We start from the raw sequence: 25,741 nt of genomic DNA on the forward strand, positions 1-25,741 counted from the left end.
AGGTACGGGCAGATAAGAGTTCCTTCGGATTCCTTGCGGCTAAAGCCTGGAATAACCTCCCTGTTGACCTAAGAGAGTGCCCTTCGGAGACTTTGTTTCGGAAAAAACTTAAGACGTGGCTATTCTGCCTGCCTTCGGATGGCCGGAAATAGGCCATAGGTATCTATTCCATTGGGGGGCCATGGCTGCTCTGGGGCGCAGTTGCTGTGTTCTAATTGGTGTTTTAGCACGCAGGGATGTGGAATTCCTATAGCCCGACGCCCAGGACATATTGTTTGGGGTCAAGGGCTACAAGTTTTAATGTGTATTTTGTCCTTGGGACAAGTAGGCCCAACCCCCTGCAGCACAAACCCTTTGGCTGCCAGTTTGCAGTACCACACTATGGATCAGGGAAGGGCACTGCCTGTAGTTAAGTTAATATTTCTGTGCATGTGTTAATGCTGTTCAAACTTGTATATATGGTTCATTAATTGAAAGTCTTTATTATTAGGGTGAGCACTCTAAGTACATGTATGTTCTGACTGCACTACTGACAGAGGTTCCTGTATGAAAATGTGTACACACGGTTTCAACATTTAGCAACATGATGCTCACAGAATGCTCTCTGATTTGATGCAAACATTTGCAGAAGCTTGAAAGCAAGATTAATGTTTCTTTGCTTTCAATATAAAATCTTCCTAAAAAAATGAAAGTAGGGAAAAAAACATTTTGCTAAACTACTGTACAATTTCAGGTACCATTTCTTTGCAGCATCATTTAGTAAAATGCGTTAATACATGTTAGTATTTCCCACAAATATTCTTATTGGAAAATTTGTGTAACCAGTTTCAATAAGATTATGGGAAACAAAAATAAACAAGCCTTTGCAAAGCCAGTAGGCCTGACATTGGTGGTCAGCTTTTTAGTTTTGGCAATGCGTGACTTGTTTTGGCATGGCTTTTGTAAAACCTTATTGATGTGAGAGCTGCCGGGCCCTCACCATTATTACAAACATTGGCAAACGCAAAAATTGTTTTTGGTCTCAAAAAAGCACACACTGCCACATTAGTTACTGGCACTGAACAAAACTATTTTGTGTACCGATATGATCCTTGTGAAAGAGCAGAATGCTGTCACTCACACTAAAGCCAGCGATTCAGAGAGCAAGAGAGAGAAATTAAATAAACACAAACGGTCATGGTTAACGCCAGACCAAATTAGGGGCCCAATTATTAAAGAAAGTCTCACAAGTACACCTTTGATATATGGCTTTCGTGAATTCACAAGAATTTACATTAGTAGGGCAAAAAAATTGTACTTCTACAAAATATTTGTAAACTGCATTTTAGCATGAGCAAATATGCATGTATAGATTTGCTCATGTGAAAACCTGTATGTTTGAAAGTTAATTTTCCCTCCAACTACTTTTTCCCCAACTGTGAAAGAAGGTTTACGCCTGCCACTCTCAGGAGTGCATTTCCAACATTTCTCAGTATGGGAGAGATTAGAGAAGATTTGGTGAAAACCCTTAAAACATGCAAGTTAGTAGGTTTGCACAGACTCAAAAGGGCATTCCAACCCTGGAACTACTGCTTACCACCATTTTCAGTCCCAGTATGTAGATCTGCGGAAACGTGGCAACATAAAATGATTACTAGTATTCAAACACTACTATGGTATATGCCCTGGCTTAATCAGAGAGGCTATATAAGAGCTCTTATATAATTAGATTGCTGCCATAATTTGTGGCAGCACTACATGGCACCAAAGGGACAAGTGGATTTTGTTATAGGACAAGTAGATTTATGAAGCAACCTGCCCCATGGACAAGTGGATATTTTAATACATTCCACACCCCTGAGCACGGGGACACTCCGTTTGGAGTAACCAGGCGCTCTATAAGTTGTATAATAATAATAGCTGATGAGTTTCTCCGAACTTCCTCAATGATTTCATGGTCCGCTTCCAGGCACCTCCAAATTGGAATGCCGCAATTGTATAGATTATTGGAGTGGCCAGGAGAGGGAAATGGTTTGGGGGTGGGAACAGCCAGGAAGGACATTTGAAAGACAAGAAATCGTTATTTGAGGATGACTTCTAAAACGCTTCCTTACTCCTCTATATTCTTGGCTATAATTCAGTCAGTTATGTAATTTTAATAATCACCTTTGAAGAGGTGATTAGGGGTTTCACAGACTGTCTTACCATTCACTAAAGTTGTGGAAGAGTGTAACATCTGGATGATTACTGGTGATCAAATAAAATAACATTGTCAAGCGTACTACTATGCATTCAGTTGGTCTCAATCTAGCAACAAATTACATACCACAATGTCGGTCTTTACATTTTTGAGTCCACTCTTACCACTTATGTAGTGGTTACAGCACCCTGCAGGTAAAGGCTTATTCTTCATAAAGTCTCGGGTTTCTTTGAGGTCCTTAGGACATTTAAATATTCATTATATTCCTGGTAAGTGTGAGAAGGCTACTCCTTGAGTTTTGTTTTGCACCGAATGGTGAATATGCTAGGCTATTTAAGGTAAAGAGATGGGTAGGGCAAATATGTGTACTTCCTTTTCTCACTGTATATTAATGGCATAGATACATTAATTCAGGCCAGCAGTTCAGAGTCCTCTAGAATTGGAGGTCTGTATGTTGCCATGTCTTTCATATTGCTGTATGCTGTTGATGCAGTCCTATTGTCCAGGACCGCTAATGGATTACAGTGTTTGATCGATTTATTTACCATCTGTATGAATTTCAATTATGAATATTATTCAAAGTAAGGTGAAACCCAAGACCCGCATCCACACTATAAATGGAGAGCAAGTTAAGAGAGTGGCCACCTTCTCATATTTGGGCATTCCATTTGATGACTGGGTCAGTGGGGGACACCTGAGGAATGTTAGACGTCTTCAAGTGAAGCAGTATTTAGATTGAACACAAAGTTAGGCAATAAGCTAATTAGGAAAATGCTTGCTATTTATAAAAGAAAGTCCTGTCCGCTATATTACAGATCACCAATCCCTCGCAGCTGACTGGGGGGGCGTGGCCATCTTGTGCTTTTAGTGATGCCTTCTCCCCCGCAGCGAGGGACACTGCCGTTTCTGGGGCTGCTCTCAGCTGCAACACTCTGGTGGGACACCAGGTCCCAGAGTACATCAAGCCCACAAGTCCCTTGCGGGACATCGATGTTTGGGGCTGTTCTCTGCCGCAACACTCTGGTGGGCCACCAGGTCCCAGATTGCACTGAGACCCCTCGCAGCTGACTCACGGGTTGGGGCCATCTTGCGCTTTTAGCACTGCCTTCTCACCCGCAGCATGGGACACTGCTATTTCTGGGGCTGCTGTTTCTGGGGCTTCTTTCAGCTGCAACACACTGGTAGGACACCAGGTCCTAGATTGCATCAAGTCAGCAAATCCCTCACCGTACACCACTGTTTGGGCTGTTCTCTGTCGCAACACTCTGGTGGGATACCAGGTCCCAGAGTGCACCGAGACCACCAATTCCTCGCAGCTGACTGGGGGCGTGACCATCTTGTGCTTTTAGAGCTGCCTTCTCCCCCGCAGCGCGAGATTCGCCCGGACCAATGGCGGGCCCGTCCTTGCCCATCACTGTCTGGAAGAGGCCTGGCCGAGCACACTTTGTTGGCTCCTCCATAGCCCAAGGTACTGTCAAACCACTGACTGAACTTGAAGACTGACTAGCTAATATATAAGCTGTATTAACGTAAGGGGCTTTCTCTTATTCACATGACCTGGTGGGGAAGTGTCCATGTGGGACACGTAGCTAGGATTCTAGTAAAATGATTTCATCGATATTGAGTTAAAGATCTGGGATCTTGACTAGGATCGTAGATAATGGGGAAGCGTAAAGCCTTAGTCAAAGCCCAGGGCACATCGAAGCCCAAAAAGAAATCGGGGGGATAAAGGGAGGAGTACTTTGGAGGAAATTAATAATTTGATCGACGAGGTAGAAACTTTGATTCATCTGGAACACATAGAAATAAAGGGTCCCTCGAAGAATAAACCACCTGGCCATGAACAGACAGAGGGCAAGGGGCCGAGGGCGAAAACAGCAGGGGTGGGCCAATCGGGGTGCAAACCATCAGTGAGAAGATTTTTATCTACACTCACACTGTTAGAGGATAGGATAAAGGGAGGCCCAAGTATTCTAAATCGCACTAACAACACAGTACCCTCGAGCCCCCATAGTAACAGCAACAATGGTGATCACCCTGAACGGGTCGAGAGCTCAGGCCCGGACTCCTTTAAGTCAGAAAATGCAGGAGTGCTTACTATGCCCAATCTACCTATTACTACGATCAGGGTTACAGTAGAAGGTTACATTGACGACCTAAAGTTACAGATCTCTAAACTAACAGAAGTCACAGCTCTTAGGTCATTAGTTGGTACATTATCTGACTCCCTTAAATTGGTGATACTTGACACTTCCAGCATAAAGGATCTGCTGGGCAGGCTTCAGAAGATTCCGCTAAAGGAGAAGCCCACAGGTAGCATGACTACGAATAGTAGGGTTATATTAAATATTCATCTCAATGACACCTCATGTCACACCAGTACCAACTTTATAGCGGATCTATCTGCCCTAAACCTCACCCTCTATAATGCAGGTCCTACTCATAAGGCCGGCAACTTACTTGATCCAATCTTCTTCAACCACGACAATATTGTTTGCAAACCACCTATACCTATCCCCTGGTCTGATCATTACCGGGTGGAATTCACCATAGCCGTGCCTCGACCGGCTTCCTCTCAGAAGGCCCCCTCCGGACCAAGGGAACTGAGAAATTGGAAAAAACTGGACACTACCAAGCTGAATGCACATCTTAATGACGCCCGGCCCCTCTCTAATATAACAAACATAGAGGAGGCCGCAGCCATTCACAATTGGCTCAGCTCTGCCATTAATGTATGCCTTCCACAAAGAAATAAAAAACAAACTCCACTTCATCCCCCGGCACCTTGGTATACAGATACACTTAAACTCGAAAAAACGGCTTGTAAAAATCTAGAACGTAGATGGCGTGTCCATTATGACCCTACACTAAAGTCATTATACAAAGCAGCACTATTAAAATATCATGCTAACTGTTCATCAGCTAGAGCTGAATATGCCAAAACGACCATTGAGAATGCTCAAAATCGGCCCAAAGCACTTTTTAAAATAGTGCAGGAACTCTCTGGTTCTTCCTGTCAACCGAAAGCCCCCTGTCTGGACTCCGCACAGTGCAATGCTCTGGCAGAATTCTTCATAAACAAAATAGACAAAATTTATGAGGACTTCAAAGATCCAACTGCTTTTTCATTAGTCCCGGATTCCCCTATAATTATGTCCAATTGTGAAGATGCTGGACCACACCCTTACTTAGGTGGCACCCCTCAGCTTCTAGCAAACTGGGACCCGCTCAACCTGTCCTCATTACATGAAATCATAAAAACTATCAAATCTGGCTCCCCCCTTGACCCCTTTCCCCCACAAATCCTTCTTTCACTCGACACCCCTTCCCTCACGCTCATCTTAGAGCTCCTGAACTCTTCCCTAAGAGATGCCAAAGTCCCCAAGGCATGGAAACATGCCATGGTTTCACCACTACTGAAGAAAGCCACCGCAGATCCAGATGACCCCGCCAACGTCCGCCCAATTTCGCTGCTACCCTTATTCTCCAAAGTCCTGGAGAAACACATTGTCACCCAACTTACGTATTTCACAGAAATCAATAACCTCCTTCACACATCCCAGTCGGGATTTAGGGCAGGCTTTTCAACCGAATCTACCCTCCTAGGGGTCTCTGAAACTATACGCCGGCAAGTTGATGAGGGGGAGACCGTGGCACTTATCTTACTCGATCTTAGTGCCGCATTTGACACGGTCTCCCATACCATCCTCATTAACACCTTGCAAACCTGTGGCATAACTGGACCTGCCCTGGCATGGCTAAAAAGTTTCCTTTCCGATAGAACCTTCCAAGTCTTCTACTCTACTTCCTCCTCTAAACCTCATAAATCTCTATTTGGGGTTCCCCAGGGTTCGACTCTCAGCCCCATCTTATTTAATTTATATATCAGTCCCCTTGCTACCTTAGAAGAAAAATCTGGGTTGACGATCTACTCATACGCTGACGACACCCAGATTATTTATTCACTTTCTGCGAATGCTCTGTCCAACCCGTCTTCCCTCCGCTCTGGTCTTAAGAACATTGCCAAATGGATGTTTGATAACAAACTAAAACTCAACGGAGGAAAGACCGAACTGCTTCTGTTTGGGAAACACACTACCCTATGGGGCCCCCAACATTGGCCTCCTCAGATGGGACCTACACCCACCCCCTCCAAAACCGCTCGCAACTTGGGCATCATCTTTGATGAACACCTATCCATGAAACAACAAGTGGTCAGAGTGGCGGCCACTTGTTTTACCATTCTCAAGTGGCTCAAGAAAATCAGGTGGATGCTCCCCCAGAACACACTAAAAACCGTAGTCCAAGCTCTAATTACATCTAGACTGGACTACGGCAACATCTTATATCTGGGGGCATGTAAAGAAGTCACTAAGAAACTCCAAACAGTGCAAAACGAAGCAGTTAGGTTGATATGCATGCTGCCAAAAAAATCCCCAACTTCATCTGGTCTCCGGAGTCTGCATTGGCTCCGTATCGAACAACGAGCAAAATTTAAAGCTCTGTGTTTTATGCACAGAATCAAGGCAGGCAAGGCCCCTGCCTACTTGAGCACCCTAGTCCACCAATACTTCCCCCCAAGAACTTTACGCTCCTCCAGCCAACACAAGTTTCAGATACCCAGGATTAATCGAGTTAGACAGGGAGGTCGTTCTTGTGCCTACCTGGCCCCCTCTCTATGGAACTCTCTCCCAATTCAGCTTCGCACTAACGACTGCTACCTCCAATTTCGTAGGAACTTAAAAACATGGTTTTTCAACCAATAACTTTGTTTTCAATAGCCCACTGTCCCCTTTTGCATTTTCGCTCTTTATGTCCTTAGCGCCGGGAAACCTTAGGGTAGCTGTGCGCTCTACAAAAATAAATATAATAATAATAATAATACAGTAGCTGCCCAGCAAACAAGAATGGTCAGACCCCACCCTCAAAATGGCATTGCACACCCTCCAGTATCAATTAACAGTAATCAAGCTAGACTTAGTGGAACAACACGCCCGCACTTAGAATGTGTGGATGACCATCCAGACCACCCTAGAATTATCCATCCCATGAGGGTAAAGACTCAGTAAGTAACTCCTCTTACGTTCTATCAAAGGAGCCCATTGCCAAAAGACAAATATTTTTAGCCAACATCCCAAAGCAAACACTGAGCCTAATTAAAGAAGGTGAACAATCCCTCATAAATAAATGTACACAGTGGTTTAGACACGTGAGGAAGTGTAGATCTCACATCATGGCAGATCTAGCTACGGCTCGAAGATTCTCTGAGGTAGGCACTGACCTGGAATATGTATGTCTAACATTAGTTAGTGCCGAACTGGTAGACAACCTAGTGGCCTTTGATTTACGGACTTCTCAGATGAATCCCACAAAAATTAGGATGAAATATAATCCCCGGCCACTCCAAATAATTCTAGGTCTCACAAATCTACTGTAAACCATATTGAGGGTTCTCCCACACGTGAGGTGGATTGAGGACGGTGGTGCCCACTCCAGCAGCCTCAATTAGAACAAGTGTTGGAGCTTGGGGGTGAGGTCCCGGGCAGCCAGCCATCTACCTGCGTTAGTAACTTTAAGGATCATATAATTTTCCCTATTGTTTTGGAAAGCAAGGAAGGCTGCTCATGTGAACCTAATGGGTTCACAGAGCTGACAGCCCCCTGGAAATAGCCCAGATATCATATATTTTGTGGAATATTGCAGGTTTACAGTCAATGTTGGAAGTTTTGGAATGGTCGGAATTAATCGAAGCCCAGGATATCTGCATATTCCAGGAAACATGGTCTATAAACCCCATCCATCGATTAGGCTATCTTAATTTTGATAGACCAGCAACCCAAGGACAGAGGGGCAGACCAATAGGTGGTCGAACAATATGGGTGAAACAGGACTCCTGGTACAGGATCCAGGAAATTAGTATTGACCGCCTGGATATCATGGCCGTCTCCTTACAGACTAGCTATTCTACACAAATAATAGTTCTTAATTTGTATGCAACAGGTCTTGTAGGTGGAAGACTATCTGATACGGTCTCCCTCCTAGAGGTCTTCTTGGAAAGCAAGTCTAGAACTGCTAACCTTGTAATTGCAGGGGATTATAATACCACCTTCGAGCCCCTTGATCAAGAAGATGCTAAACTCACGGAAGAGGAAGATGCACAATGGAGCATCCTGTCTTTAAAGCTACCCCTATAAAGAGGTGGACGGAGGCAGCATTACAATTTAAAGCAATGTGCATGGAAAAGGGTATTAGGGCAGTAAATGGGATAACCCCATTAGACAGATTAGGCTCATATACCTTTGAGAATGGACAAAGTTTGAGTCGTATCGATTATATGCTTATTAACCTAGAACAGTGGCCTTCACTCATTGATATGGAGGTTCAAGAAAGAGTAGAAAGCGACCACAACCCCTTAGTATTAAAAATGCAAACTGTAGGGCCTCATATGGCTCCACCTCAGGCAATGCAGTGTGCAACCCACAACATCCTACTCTGTAATGACATGAGACTGGTAAAATGGAATAAAATGGTGGATAACGTCTGAGTGCTTTCATCAATAAAGGCAGATGTCATTAGCACTCTGACAGAGTTAGAATCTGCCCCATCAAAGGAAAAATTAAACAAAAATATAACCAGGGTTCATGAAGATCTGTTTGGGAAAATAAAGACCTACTTTATAAAACCCCTTAGGCACCATGATGAGCAGAAAGAGACACAAGCCAATTGGTATAATACGGCTTGTAGAGATGCATATAAGTCATTGGCGGCAGCCATGAAATCAAAAGACCTTGTCAATATCAAACAAACACGTAAGAGGTATAAGCCACGCAATTGAAAGCCAAAAAAGACTGGGATGAACAGAGATAGCTAGATCTCTACCAGGCCAGTACAGAGAAAAATCTACAAAACCTTTGGCTACTGGTAAAATGGGGGAGAGAAGGACAAGCACTGACACCACAAAACTATGTAGACCCTGATACGTGGGTTTCACACTTTTTGTCACAATTTGCAGGTGATGAGATGGGGGAAACCTAAGAGCCATTCCAAATTCCACCACACAATCTAGTCTTGCATTTTAACATAAGGGTGGTTGAAGCAGCACTGGGTGCAGTTACCGGAGGAAGAGCTCCGGACCCAGACAGCGTCCCGGCAGATTTACTCTTGTATGATAGAGGCATTTGGCATAGGTACGTACAGCTGCTAGTAAATGCAATAGCCAGTGGAGCTTCTATTCCGGAGACCTGGCGGGCGCTGAGATTTTATCAATTTATAAAAAAGGCAATCGATCCAGCCCCAGTAACTATAGGCCAATCAGTTTAATTGACTCTGTACAAAAGATAATGGCAAGAATGGTGTTAATTAGAATTCAGGAATGAATTACAGATAATGATATATTGACACAGTTTCAGGCTGGTTTTCGTGCTCATGTGAGCACTATCAACCAGGGATTCCACTTTGTATTAATCTATTGGCTTGTTGTAGTGATTGCAGGAGGTACCATCTATGCTGCATATATGGACTTAAAGTCCGCATTTGATCTGGTCCCATGTAACAAACTTTGGTTGGTCCTAAAAGATCTTGGGATGCCACTAGACTTACGGTCCATAGTTATGAGTCTACATGAAGAGAATTTTGCACAGGTGCGCTGGGGTACACAGGACAATAATTGGCCTAACGGCTAGGGCGCTCGACCTCGGACCTGGAGGAACTGGGTTCGAGTCTCGGTAACGACGCCAAAACCTCCTGTGATTCTGGGCAAATCACTTAATCTCCCCGTGCCTAAAATGAAAGTAACTGGAAAACGTAAAAATGTAACGTAACTGGAAAAATATGTAAAGCGCTCTGATACCTGATTCGGTTTGGGTCTAGTTCGCGCTATATAAAACTCAGCAAAAAAAAAAAAAAAATACAAATCGACTCCCCGTCTCCAAAGGGGTCTGTCAAGGGTGTGTTATGGCCCCAACACTATTCTCATTGTTTTTAAATGCGGTTGTAAATTATGTTGCTTCCTACCCGACTGATGCACTCATACTTGCAAGCGCCAAAATACCCATAGTCATGCTGGCAGATGACACGCTTGTCATTTCGAAAACACAGAGTGGCCTGCAAAGGGCACTAACCCACCTTGAAGATTTTTGTAAAGCCCGTGGTCTTGTGATAAATACAAACAAAACCATATTTATGGTTCTTTACAAGCACCAGGCAATTAAGGGTAGCATTTATTTAAACAATGAGCTTCTTGACCAGACTGATGTGTTTAATTATCTAGGGATAACCCTGGAAAAAAACTCAAGTGGAAACCGCAGATAGAAACAATGGCCCTGAGGCACCACCAATTGGCGGGTGTGCTGTTTAAAGAACATAAGACTTCACACACTATACCCATAACTCTAGCCTTAAAGATCTACATCAATAAAGGCACAGCTAACATACTCTCCGGCGCAGTACTATGGGGTTTTGATAATCTGTTACCATTAGTGTAAGCCCAAAACACATTTTTGAGAGGCATCACTGGGATTCCATCTGATACCCCACTTAAGCCTTTATAATATGATCTAGGCTGCAATTGTCTGGAAGAGATAGCAAGATTTCGCCCTATAGCGTTTTGGCAGAGACTATGGACCACCCCATAGCTATCACACTATGCAAGTACACTTAAAGATGTTTGGGGAGGTGACACATCACATAAGATTATCTGGCTACAAAAAGTGAAAAGCACACTTGTCAATATGGGTCTGAGACACCTATGGGAAGACCCAGAGGGCCAACAGATCCCCTCTAAAAAAAAGAAGGAAGGAACTTTATTGGTCCATGGTGGCAATAAACAACACACAAATCATTGTGAGCTCAACATTGACAGACACATTTTTTTTAAACAATTTTTATTTAAGTAAGCAAAGTCCTGTATCGGACTATGTCGGACTGGTTGCTTAAAGTATATGTATATGTGTATGTATATATGTTCATGACCCAAGTCCTCAATTTACATTTCTATACACAGGTATCAGGGTAACACTTCCAACTTGGTAACCCGCACAATCACGAAAATACAATGGCTTAGTGGCATATAGGCACTTAATACTTTATTCCCTTTACACTAATTTCTCTTGCCCGTCACACCTATTTTAGGTGTTCCCACACTCGCCCACTCGCCCAATCCAGCGCCCTAATAAGGGTTGCCTCTGGATCAAATATACATCATACGTCAGCCCACCGGGGCAGAATCAGTTTCACTGCCATAAGGGGCACTGGCCCACAATGCAGCAAGTACTAAACGTGATTGCGAGTGACGCAAACAAATATTACGAATTTCAAGGGAAACATAATGAGAACTCAACACAAACGATGTAGCACTCACACATGGGTAAGATCAAATAAGCATAAATATCACTGTATATATAGCACTCACTGCACGACTGTAAATAGTGAAATTGCCAGAATGCTTAACTTCCCAAACACTAATTGTGCCAGAAAGATTAGTTATTTACTGTATTGTTTAATTAAATTATTCTCCTTTACATATGCCAATTTGCAATTGTGATGTGAAATTTGAATATTTGCCAAATTAGCATAGAATGTTTTTAAAGAAAAGACTGCATTTACATGACTCGACATATGTTATGTAGCACACCTTTACCATGACTGTTAAGTAGGGGAAGTTTCCATGGCAACCCACTCACGCCACGTTTAAGCCAATCACCTTAGCACACATATGTATTACCTTTTCACACAGTGTCAAAATGATGTGAGCAAGGCGGTTCTGCCGTCGAAACGCGTCATGCCGATCGTATGAAATAAACAACTTTTCTTTGATCCTGATCCCACGGTGTCAGCGCCTTATTCCGTACTCAAGGAACCAGGATTGGAAGTTATATGTATATGTATATATGTATGTATATATGTATATATTTTTATATGTATATATTTATATACTCCCTCACACACCCGACCTACAGAGGATATGCTAAATAGCGAAAACTGAATGCGTGTGGAAGGGATTCTAGTAGGATGGTTCCTGCAAAGATCGTGCTGCAGGTAATGGTGTCTCCTGATCGCACGCAGAATGTAAACATTGCGGCCTAACACTTGACTAACTTTGATTGAATTGAACCACTTGAACATCAGTGCAGTCTCCAAGTATTAATGTACAACTAGGCTTGAAATAAGGACTTCCAATATTTACAACTATATGAACAACACTGCACTATGGGAGTTGATTTTTCTAAAGTGAAGTCACGTGATTAAAATCTTATTTTTAAAAGCATGCCCAAGCGCACGTTGGTGTCTTCTTCTTCCTGTGAGCAAGGCATTCAGCCGAAACGTTAGGGAAAGGGAAGCAGGCGCTGCTGGACTGTGTGGCATCCTGAAACTGCGGTATTGGGCCTCAAAATGTTTGTTTTGCATGGCAAGTGCTTTGTGGGCTGCTCGTGCCCATTTCATTGAGGCCGCCCTGAAGGGGCCTGGGCTCCGGAAATGAGAGACTTTGTTTGGTACAATAATACAGTTGATAGAACGCCATTACCAAGTGGTGCCTGATTATCCAATAAGTTCGTCTTTACAGTGTTTGGAACCTACAAGTGACCGTTTAGCACGCCGGTGATTCAAATACACCGCTGGGACATATTATTACCCCGGTGTTTGGTGCAACTTCTTTCAGCTCGACTTGATGTTTTTCGCAGCACGTGTGCGGCAAATTTCCATTGAGTCGTATATCACTATATTCATCATCTGCGATATATAATTTGACTAAGTACTGTCATTTGTATGCTTTGTTACAGATTCTACTACTTTGGATTCATTCTTTAAATTACGGTGATATTATAGATGTTTACTTCATATGGATAAACCCATCGTTGACATGCCCTAGATGCCCATGGTGAATATATCCATACTGTGATCCATTTGCTGCACAACCTACATTCCTCCAAAATCGAACGTTTCAGTTGGGGTTTTATGATCACTGCTGGAGCTTTCAATCTATTACACATTACAGATGAATTGACATCATATGTGTTTGAGTACTCTCGTTTTCGAGCCTTGAAAAAGTCTTTGTACTTATCCATAGTACAGACGAAACACGTGTCGGCTGTTGTTCTATGAATCGGAAGTTATTTCAAGAATAAATAAAGAAAATAATGACACGAAATTTGAACTTTATTTATCCTTTTGTCCTATAACAGAGGAGAAGCTATTGATATTATTTGAAGTTATATGTTACTCTAACTGTATACTATATCAGTTGTACATACGGCTGTATCGTAGGATTGTGCTTTCCTGACCTTTTTTCTTTCTCATGTATATACTCTGGAATCCTTTGATTTAACGGGTGTTGTTCCTCTGGGTAGTGGGGGACATTGGTCAATGTAGCACTCCGTCTCTCACGTTTGTAGAGACTCTATTTACTGTCCAGTACTGAATCTATCTTACCAATAACAGTGCATGTGCGGTTTTTTCTAAAATTTTGTTTTGGAAACACCACTACCGTTCTTTGTATATACAATAATACAGTGAGTCACAAAGAAATAAAATATCCAAAAAAGAAGTGACTCCAACAGATAGATTCACCAAAGAACAAAAATATATGTCCACTACAACGTTTCAGCTTCCGCCTTCCTCAGGTAGTTTCAAGATGGTAAGCTCAGTGTGTCATCTGTGCAGCCACTGAGCTTACCATCTTGAAACTACCTATGAAGGCGGAAGCTGAAACGTTGTAGTGGACATATATTTTTGTTCTTTGGTGAATCTATCTGTTTGAGTCACTTCTTTTTGGGATATTGGGGAACCTTCTGATCACTGACCTTCTGTGAGGACGCTCGAGAATCCCTTTTCCGGGAAGAACGCCACTGCTTGCCGGACCCGCTGCGCGGGTCCCGCTTCGCCGGGGAGGACCTTTGAATCTACGGACCTGCTCCTGTTATCGAGGTCTGCTGGGGTGTGTGTGGGCTAAAGGCAGGGCTGCGAGTGGCGCTTCAGGGACTCCAATTCCCGGGAGTCCCTGCTCAGCTGACCGGCACCACCTGGACCGCTCTCCCTGCTTGCCCCGCCCCCAGCGCACTTGAATTAGTTAAAACCATCCCGTTACCAGCACCTCGGGGGAACCTTCTGATCACTGACCTTCTGTGAGGACGCTCGAGAATCCCTTTTCCGGGAAGAACGCCACTGCTTGCCGGACCCGCTGCGCGGGTCCCGCTTCACCGGGGAGGACCTTTGAATCTACGGACCTGCTCCTGTTATCGAGGTCTGCTGGGGTGTGTGTGGGCTAAAGGCAGGGCTGCGAGTGGCGCTTCAGGGACTCCAATTCCCAGGAGTCCGTGCTCAGCTGACCGGCACCACCTGGACCGCTCTCCCTGCTTGCCCCGCCCACAGTGCACTTGAATTAGTTAAAACCATCCCGTTAGCAGCTCCTCGGGGGAACCTTCTGATCACTGACCTTCTGTGAGGACGCTCGAGAATCCCTTTTCCGGGAAGAACGCCACTGCTTGCCGGACCCGCTGCGCGGGTCCCGCTTCACCGGGGAGGACCTTTGAATCTACGGACCTGCTCCTGTTATCGAGGTCTGCTGGGGTGTGTGTGTGGGCTAAAGGCAGGGCTGCGAGTGGCGCTTCAGGGACTCCAATTCCCAGGGGTCCCTGCTCAGCTGACCGGCACCACCTGGACCGCTCTCCCTGCTTGCCCCGCCCCAGCGCACTTGAATTAGTTAAAACCATCCCGTTAACAGCACCTCGGGGGAACCTTCTGATCACTGACCTTCTGTGAGGACGCTTGAGAATCCCTTTTCCGGGAAGAACGCCACTGCTTGCCGGGGAGGACCTTTGAATCTACGGACCTGCTCCTGTTATCGAGGTCTGCTGGGGTGTGTGTGGGCTAAAGGCAGGGCTGCGAGTGGCGCTTCAGGGACTCCAATTCCCAGGAGTCCCTGCTCAGCTGACCGGCACCACCTGGACCGCTCTCCCTGCTTGCCCCGCCCCCAGCGTGTACATATCAGACCCAGGTGGCCGCTGCGCGGGACGCGAGCGGGACGCCGGACGCACCTCGGACAAAGGGCGGACAGTCTGAGACAGTCCGAGACTGACCGTGACTGGGCTGGGCCAGGATCCTTATCTGCCAGCTCTGTGGTTTATTCGTGACATTACACAGTAAGACTCATTGTTACCATTTATATTTGAGGCTCCTCTTGTGCTTTCGTTTTTTGGTACTTGTTATTCCTGGCATAATCTAGGTTTACTAGTGAAGCTTGCTACCATCTCACTGTGTGCAATATGTCCAAACAAAAACCCTCTTCTGTTTCTAACACTATGGACAACTATCTAGTGCAGGTAGTGAGCAAAATCAACAGCACGAGAAGGATATCATTGGGCCTGAGTTCCCCACCCATTACCCTCACACAGAGTTCATTGCCAGAACTAAACCTGGTAGAAGTTCCAATCCAGGTGCATAGCAGTGACACCTCGGATATTGTTTTTCCCTCTGATTACAATTCCGACCAAAACTTGCCTATTGCCGTTAATTTAGACAATGATTCCTTAGATCAGTCAAACATGTTAATAGATAATTCGCCCTCCCCTGTGTCCAAGCCTGCAACTAGAGCAGTTAGAGCATGTAGAAAGGGCCAGAGCAAACGTGGTGGGTTACGCTCTAGCAGGAAAAGAACTGCCTCCCCACCCAAAAATATAGCTACAAAAGAGGCAATTGGGGAGCATGGGGGGAAGGAGATATTGGAGGATGATCAAATTAAAAAATTTGTGAGCATGATTGATTCCAAGATCAAATGCATTGTTAAACCGTTGGTAGCCAAGATTGACCAGCTAACAGCAGAGATAAACAGGTTAGGGGGACTTATAAACAAGTCTGTGGAGGTGGTAGGTAACACACCAACTCTAGCCTCAAACAGAGTTGAACAAACAGCGAATGTCTCAGGGGTTGGGACAGTGGGTAGGGAAAAAATGGCATCAAATCTTCCCCCTACCCAGTATCCAGTACCTAACGATGTGCAGGTAACAGCTAATGAAGAACCCCCACTAAAACCTGCTGAAGCGGGCATAGAGAAAGGCCCAGTTCAACTTATTGTAGAGGCCTCCCCCCTTGTCTTTGTCTTGGCCAATGTGCCTCCCTTAAAGCCGGGCCAAGTGGAATCTACATCCTCCCTGATTAGCAAAACATTTCATTGGTTATCTAATAACATGATGATATCCCCTTGGGGTAAACAGCAGCTAGCCGGGGAAATTACTATGGCAAGAAGGGTGGACTGGATAGGGAATAGTGAGAAAAAATTTAAAGGAGATTGTGTTGTTCTTCATTTCTTAAGCCCAGAAGTTCTCCCTGAGGTTTTGAGAAATGTATTCCCCCCACAACGTAGGAGCACTGACATTACCCCACTAACCCTAGATTTTTTTTTATCGTAGAGTTAGCATAGGGAATCCAAGTATATTAAAGACAAAGTGGAACCTAGTGTCCAACAAGTGAGGTAGGGGTCCCCAATCCAGAGAATGGGGTATTAATCTTGAAAATAGATTTACGGCACTGTCTAATCTGAATGAATGCGATTGACTCGTGAGGGTAGATAGTGTAGTGTCAAATGCATCAGTTGAGCAAAAAAGAACAGATATTCATATAGATGAGGGGACTGGTCTTATAAATGCCAACTCCTCGGCCCTAGGGAAACGGATAGATGATGTAATTATTTTAATAAATGGTAATGTGAATAAATACTCTGAGCCACAGTCGGACTTTACCTCGATAGTACCATGTTATGCTCCTGACTCGGCAGCATCCCCATCCGAATTACCAAGTTATCATTGTACTAATTTAGAACCAGAACCACTGTTGGAGGATGAAACCCAAGATATACCGTTATTTCATGCCACCCTAGGTTCAGTAGTAGACTAAGTAGATGAGGCAGGGTTGTCTTTTCTTTCCTGGAACATCGCCGGAATTACCAGTAAGTTGTCATCACCAGATTGGTGTAACTTTATAGATCAATTTGACATTCTATTGTTCCAGGAAACATGGTCAGTGACCCCAGTACATCATCTAGGGTACCTTAATTTCCAAACCCCAGCTATGAAAAATCCCAAGGGTCGCCCCTCAGGGGGCCTGATAATTTGGGTCCGCCAAACATTATGCTGAAGAATTCAGCAAAGGAGCTCCTCACTAGATGACATTTTGTCAGTCGATATTACTTGGGCCAACGGACAGGGGATGGTTATATTTAACATCTATGCCAGGGGAGTAGTGGGAGGCCAAGCATCAAAAGTAATCGCTGCTCTTGAGCTTGAGGCTCTCCCAACACAGCTGTCTTTTATCGTGGGGGGTGATGTCAACACCACATTCGAACCGCTTGGTCAAGAGGATCAAATCCTCGCAGAAGAGGAGGATAGTAAGTGGGGTGTCCCCCAGCTAGAACTTCCCGTAATCAGAAGGTGGACAGCAGTGGCCATCCAACTGAAGGCCTTATGTCTAGCAAGAGGACTTAGGGCAGCTAACGGGCGCACTCCTTCAGATCGCCAGGGGAGCCAAACATTTGATAATGGTAGGTCCTCTAGCCGAATAGACTATTTTTAGTGGTTATTAGAGAATGGCACCGGCTTATTGATATGGCTGTAAAAAACAGGATGGAGAGTGACCACAATCCTCTCTGTATGGTTCTTAAAGCAAATATGGGGTTAAGAGAATCAAATTATGGGGGTGGCAAAGTCACCTTAGATATCGTAGCCTCAAACAATCTACGCCACATAAAATGGGGCAGATTCATTGAGAACACAGAGAGGTTGGAGGAGCTTAAAAAAGTGGTGGTTGAAGAAGTGGGGCAGATAAACTTACATGCTACAAACCAAAACTTCCCTGAAATCATGCTTGAGGCTCACACAAACCTTTTTACCAAGCTCCAGGAGTTTTTTAAGAAGTCGATAAAATCCGATAAGGCCCATAAAAATTTACCCAAAATGGGATGGTACGATAAGTCCTGTAGAGCAGCCCGCCAGAACCTCCGCACCGAACTTAGAAATAAGAATATCTTAGGTGTGAGAAAAGCGAGGGATATATATAGGAAGGTACAAAAAGAGGCCAGGAAACAGTGGGGTGAGGCTCACTGGCGTGATCTTAAATCCGCCTGTGATGCAAAGAATCAAAGCCAATTCTGGGCCTTGGTCAAGTGGGATAGAGGGGGGGTGGCTCAACCCCCACAAAATAATGTAGCTAAAAATCAATGGGTAGACTTCTTCAAACCACAATACGCTCGAGATCTAGCGGAAGGAGAAAGTTTACTACCTCCCACAGTTTTTTATCAATGCCAGCTATTTACTAAAGAAGATGTCAGCATCGCGCTAGATTGCGTGACAGGGGGCAGAGCCCCGGGAATGGATGCCATACCCGCTGACGTGTTTTTAAGTGATCGTTCATCTTGGTGTCAGTACTTTGTGTGGTTAGCTAACTCTGTGGCCAGGAGCGCACCAATACCGACCTCATGGAAGGGTGCGGAAATCATTCCAGTTTTAAAAAAAGGAAATAAATCAATACCCAGTAATTACAGACCCATCAGTCTTATAGACTCTGCCCAAAAGTTGATAGGTCGATTAGTGCAAAACAAACTGCAATCTTGGATAGAAGATAAAGACATTCTATCCCCTTATCAAGCTGGGTTTTGTCCTTGTACAAGTTCAGTTGATCAGGTTTTCTTTTTTATAGCTCTATACTGGAGGAATGTGATGCTAACCAAAGGGACTCTCTACGCTGTGTTTGTTGATTTAAAATCAGCTTTTGATTTAGTTCCTCGCTCCAAACTATGGAGGGTCCTTGCCGAAGCTGGGTTGGCCCCGGAACTGTTGATGCTACTCGTCTGCTTACATGAGGATAATTATGCTAGAATTAGGTGGGGAGCTCAGGGTGAGGTGACAGACACATTTCCTGTCGAACGTGGGGTCCGGCAGGGGTGTGTCTTGGCACCCACACTGTTCTCTATCTACATCAACGGCATTGTAGAACATCTAAGCCGTTTTCCCACCGGTGCTCCTGTTCTAGCAGGGGCATGCGTGCCTGTCCTCATGTTTGCGGACGACACACTCATAGTTTCTCGAACGCCGAGTGGGCTCCAGAAGGCAGTTAATGCTTTCGGTGAGTTCTGCCAAGCACGTGGACTTGAGATAAACACCTCCAAAACCAAGTTCATGTGCTTGAACCTGCGGAACACTTTCAGGGGTTCAATTAATTTTAACGGCATTCCCCTAGAACAGGTTGAGGCTTTCACGTATTTAGGAATATCCCTTCAGTGTAATATGAGCTGGAAAAATCACATTGATATGGCTGTCTTAAAATTCCACCAGCTGGCGGGTGTAGTGGCCCATAAATATAAAGCTTCGCTGACCAAGCCAATCACACCAGCTCTAGAAATCTACAACATGAAGGTGATCAGTGCCTCTTTATACGGTGCGGAACTTTGGGGTTTCTCCAATTTGAAACAACTAAAACTAGCGGAAAACAGGTTTTTGCGCTGTCTGGTTGGGGTTCCCCAAAGTACACCAACACTAGCACTGGCATACGACCTTGGCAGGAAAAACATTGAGGACTTGGCTCGGCTGCGACCCTTGCTATACTGGAGACGCATTATGACCACCCCTGAACTTGTGCATTATGCCACTGCCCTAAAGGATGTCATCGGGGGAGATCGCTTCCATTCGATCCCGTGGCTAAAGGACTTAAGGGGGTTGCTTAGTAAGTTGGAATTAAACCACCTATGGAATTCTCCCATCGTTGAAAGCTTCCCATCAAAGGTATCATTGAAACAAATGTATTGGGAAAGGGTATGGTCGTCCGCTTATAGTATTAGATCCAATACAAACTTAACAGGACGTTTTTTGGACATCAAACCTCTACCATCTTGTGAGTCATACTGGGACCTTATTGAAAGGCCATTTGAATTGTATTTTCAATTCAGAATCGGGACCCTTCCTACAAAGGCGTTTACCCGCAAATAGTCAGCGATCCAGGACGATAAATGTCCTCATTGTAAAGTCTCAACTGAGAATATTGCTCATATTTTGTTTGTCTGTCCGCTCTATGTGAACCCACGACGGAAGTGGTTAAAACCTGTGTGTTTAAACCTAGGCACACGCAGATGTATAGAGGCACTAAGAATGCTGGAATCGGATTGTACACCCAGCTTGGCGATTGGCGTTGCAAAATGTTTAGGTTGGTCATGGATCATACGCACCCGCACTTTACAACAGCTAGCCATTACTCGACGAATTAACTGACACCGCCTATTTTAGGCTTGCTTTAAAAATACTCATGTTTTACTGAAATATTTTTTATTATTATGTACAATGGTTCTGTGATGTATTCCTATAGGTTCTGAATCGATCCCCCTATTCCTGACCCTATTCTGGTTAAACAAACCAACAAGTTAACTAGCAGTCAGCCCATGAGGCAGAAAACCCCCATGATGCAGATACCGTTATCTGACGCAGTCCCACTACGGCACAGGAACGTGTTATCTGATTAGGTCATAACGCTTGCGATCTAATTAGACAAGCGATATTCCTCCAGCCCCTGATAAGGCATACGGAGTTCTCATAACAAATCAAACCTATGACAACCTGGGCAAAACCCTGCGGCCATTGTTTTGATTTCACCGAGAACTTCAGCAAAAGAATGTGCTAACGAGCAAGTCGTATGACATCCTTATTGACGTATCTATGTCCATCCTTACGTCAATCTCGGCACCTTAAAGGTATAAATATTACCGATCTTGCCCTATGCAAACACACGCGTGGTGACGAGACGGAGCAGCCATACTTGCCGAAGCCCAGAGCAGAGCAGACCCCGCTGGCAGCAGCCCCGCCTTCCTGACGCGCTGAGAACGAGACGCGCTGCTTTCTCCTGCCGAGAATCCAGCCCCGGCGCTTCTGGGTAGCCCTCGCAGGCAGCCTGGAATATCGAGACCAGAGAGAGAGATACCATTCCTCATTCATCCTAACTTCCAGGTACAGAACTGAATAACCCCTCGCAGAGAATTCTTTAGTTATTCACTTGGCAAAAACAAACTTAACTTAAACTGTAACTTTCTATTCCCGCCCACGTATTAGGCTTAGGTCAGGTACACGGGGTAGGCGTATTTAGAAACACCAGTTGAGTACGTTTAGTCAAATGTATATGTGTATGTAATATATTTTAATCATTTTAAAACATCTTATGGCTTAGAAACCATATCAATGTTTTTACAGTATTATTTTATACTATTGCTTTTAATGTATGCACTTTACTTAACTATAAGTATTGCAATAATATCGATCCATTTCTCTTGTATGAGAAAAGAGACTGATCAATAAATAACACCTTTTTATTGAACACGCCCGTCTCTTCCTTTTCTCTACAATCTGATGAGACTAAGAATGCACGTACTGACTGAGTAAAATAATTTGCCCTTTGTTCACACGACTCTCGAGATTTACTCTTGATTAGGGGAGAGCAAAGTTGTCATGTTCTATGGTTGTCAGAAACTAAATCCCTTCTTGTCTAATCAGGGAAGTTAATTCTTTCCTGAACATTCGAGAAAGTTTCTAGTGAACTCTGAGCTAAGCTGGCAAACCCAAAACTTTAAGTCTAGTATCAACAGTAGTAGACCTAGTTAACGTCTGGTCTAGGCCTTTACTGCTGTAGGTATTATTCCAATGCGCAGAGCCTATTGGGATGATAGGAGCTACACTACATGGCGCCCAACGCGTTTGGAAAGGGCGATAAAACTAACGTAAGACATTTAGAGTAACTCAGTCGTGCTTTCTCACTCAGACCCCTTTTCCCACAATACTCCAAAGACGTCTGGAGTGGGTGAAAGGTAATATCCTCCAAAACCTCGCAGGAGGGAACTCCTATGTATGGTTCTTGGTATAGTCAACGTTGAAGGATACAGTGTTCCAAAATATTGTGCATCTAATCTTTGTTCCATAAGAAACCTGATCTGCAAACAAAAGAAATAACCTTTTGGACAGTAAAATGTCAGACAATGAGGATGAAAGAGAGGCAGTTAGATTAGCAACTGAACTCGCAGCAGCTGATGCTACCATGCAAGCAGCAGACGAGGATATAATACTCATCCCGGTCATCAAAAGGAGATCTATAACTCTAAAACTTATAGAAAATGGACTGACACCTAGAGGTGGCACAGTCATATTCGTAATTGAGGCACACGAATATCGGCAGACAGAGGTATATTATTCCAGGATACATTTTCCAGCAGCAAATGCTGTAACAAAGTACTTCCACTATTACAAAATAGAGGAACCTCCTAATGAGTACACTCCTTTCGAGGAGGTGGAAGTACCACTCAAATTTCAAGAGCATTTGCTCTTATTTGATGGCGCCCTAAAACATAATAATCACATCACCAGGCTCGGTCCTTTAGGTAGACCAGGAGCAACGTGGCCGGTCCTAGCCGGATACACACCACATCCAGACATCGATGGGATGTCTGCAGCTAACCTGTTAACACAGCTAAAACAATTAATAAAAATACATAGACAATTAGTCCAGTATGTGATGCGGACTTCAACAATTCAGCCAGCGATTAAACTTCCACAGCTGACCCCTCACCAGGGGAACACAAATAAAATTACACCACAGAACATCCAGTCCTGCCTAGGTAAAGTACCAGCTAAACGGGAACAAATACCATTCTGGTTGGCCCAAAAAATCACCCAAATAGAGGCGGTGTTTCCTGACACCACCCCGTTAGAAAAACACAGGATTCTGACTATCTGTCTTCCAATGGGAATCGCACCACACATTGAGGACTGTGACACTTGGGGTACAGTCTTTGCTTCCATCTACACAAAAACGCACGGTGTTCCATCCATTTCGGTGATACCAGATGTGCTAAAACAAATTCAAGACGAATACGGTCCAGAACCCGCTTTAACTCTTGGTATGAAATAACTGAAAGACTTCAAGCAGGTCTCGGCTATATTATTAGCCAACATAAAGGGTGAAGCAGCAAACGTGGCGATCCGCCAGAGGTTAAAAGAGACAGATATAGCAGACCAACCAGCTGAAATTGCCAGAATCATAGAAAAATCCTATGAGGAACTAGGTAGAGATAGTTTAGGTGGAATACCAGTAAAACCGCAACTGACTGAAAGTCCTGAAAAAATATTTTGTAATAATAATTCACCAAAAAAGAACTGGGATGGAAACAAACAATCCAATCCCAAAGAAAAGAAATTCCAGTCCAGAGGAAGGTCTCCTAGGCGAAGAGAAAAATCTCCGAACCAAAGACACAGGTCACCCCAGAGTGACCCCTCTGGGAAAAAATATAACCTTAGAAATAGGGATAATATAAAAAAACCTGATCGATATCAAGACATTGATACACGTCCCTCTCAATCTTTTCAGACTTCCTCGCAGAAATCGGAAAGAAGAGGACGATCAGAACAAAGAGAAGAGCACGCCAAGTCCAAAGACAAGGAACCTGCTCAACTAAAAAAGAAATTACAATTTCCAAAAAAGAAGGTAGCCAGTATCAAGGTAGTTAACAATGCCGAGAATACTGAGGACACAACTGAAAAACGGAGAATGGGCTCAGACAATGCTAGACAGCGCAGCAGAAGTGAGCATAGCTCGCAAAGTCCTTATGAATCATCTGGAGACAGTGGACACGAATGAATATCTTCAAGTGGAAACTGCGGACACCAGAGTTAGCAAACCTCACAAAATATACGAAATAACATTGCGTATAGAGGGAGATAAGACTAGAAAAATAAGGGGACTATTTTGGGATAATCTCTCCAAGGGCTATGATATCCTTCTAGCTGAAAAAGACTGGCCACCAGAGTTTGTCAGGGAGTGCCCTCATGGCGAAGAAATAATTATGCCTGCCTTCTCAAATGAAATTCCAATTCATAAAAAATACACACTTGCCAGAAAATGGGCAGTGGCTCTAGCTCCTGCTTTATATAAAAATCACGTGGGATGGGATGAGGACTCTCCTCCTCACAAAATCCAGTTAAAATCACAACCTACTGCACAAAGGCAGTACCCAATTAAGCAAGAAGCTAAAAAACAGGTAAATGAAATACTAGATCAGCTAGAATACCAGGGGGTAATTGAAACTTGCACCTCACAAATGAACAACCCTTTGTTTCCGGTCTCCAAACCAGACAATTCATATCGTCTAGTTTTGGATTACCGACACCTTAACACATGTTGCAAAACTTTTGCAGTGCAAAACTCACACAGTGCTGCACTAATGAATAACATAGTGCGCAAAAAATACAAAACAACCTTAGACATCTCTAATGGATTCTTTTGTCAAAACATAGCACCAGAGAGCAGATATTTAACTGCGTTCTCAATAAATGGCACTCAAAAACAATTCTGTTGGTTAGCCCAGGGGTACAAGAACAGCCCGGGAGTATTCTCAGCGAGAGTAACAGAATTACTACAAATATATGATGATGAAGCATTATCTTATGTCGATGACATTTACTTAACAGATGATGACTTGGATACTCACGTGAAAAGAGTGAACACCATAATACTTGGGTTCGCAGCAGAGGGTTACAAATTCAACTTTAAAAAATCCAGAATTGCCCATCTGACAGTCATGTTCGTAGGATATGAATTATCAAATATAGCCTGGCTGACAATTTTCTAGAACTAGAAGAATTAAAAAATCTAGAATATGAAAAAACATATCCTCTGCCAATCGACATTCTGCCCTTACGACACTACGCCTGTGTAATCTATACAGACGGACATGCTCAACCCCCCGTTTGGGGAGAACAAGCATACAACCCCACATGTGGGATTACAAAAGAAGTGTGGCGCGGAGGTAAACTAAGACCTCTATTAACAAAAACGCACTCAGTTGAAACTAATTCAGAACAACAGACTGAAATAATAGCATTGAAAATGGCGCTAGATAATGCGGATCGCGAATTCCCGACACTTATAGTGTCAGATTCATATTACTGCGTCAAATCATATAACAAGGATTTGCAGACATGGATTCAAAACGGTTACAAAGATGACACAGATGCACCAATAAAGCAGAAACTGCTCTGGGAACAAATAGCTCTTTTACAAAAAGAACTACCAAAGACTCACGTGACACACTCACTGAGTCATCAACGTGATGGCGTTCACGTTGCAGGGAATTCATTGGCTGAAACAGCCACAGCGGCAGCCACTCAATCGGCTCCCGTAGTTCGAAAAAAGCGTACATTAAAATACATTGACGGTGAAACAAGGCTGGCGGTGAAAACGTCATCAAAAGGCGACTGCTCAGCGCTACCGATCAACTATCCACTCAATTATACATACATAATCGATGCAAACTCCGTCCCTTTTGCTCGAATCCCTGGAGTGGGGGATAGAGTGATTCCAAACATGGACAGGAGAAACTTGTTAATCGCACATCGCACATATGGGCGAGGGTCTCAGACACCTTAAACTAAAAGATTCTCTGGAAGAATTACAATCACGGTACTGGTGGCCAGGCATGAGCCTACGTCACACCATGTTTGTAAAAAACTGCCCAAACTGCAACAGAGATCGCAGTGGGGAGAGAAACAG

The 25,741-nt window shown here is 44.0% G+C and overlaps 1 protein-coding gene across 6 annotated transcripts in view; it reads left to right on the forward strand.

The window, feature by feature from the left end:
• The window catches only part of CCAR1 (cell division cycle and apoptosis regulator 1), a 1,607,854-nt gene that overhangs the window by 370,224 nt on the left and 1,211,889 nt on the right, over window positions 1-25,741 (forward strand). The gene's annotated exons all lie outside the window — the stretch shown is intronic.

Source organism: Lissotriton helveticus, chromosome 5_1, assembly GCF_964261635.1.
Source record: "Lissotriton helveticus chromosome 5_1, aLisHel1.1, whole genome shotgun sequence".
In the NCBI taxonomy this organism is placed as follows: domain Eukaryota; kingdom Metazoa; phylum Chordata; class Amphibia; order Caudata; family Salamandridae; genus Lissotriton; species Lissotriton helveticus.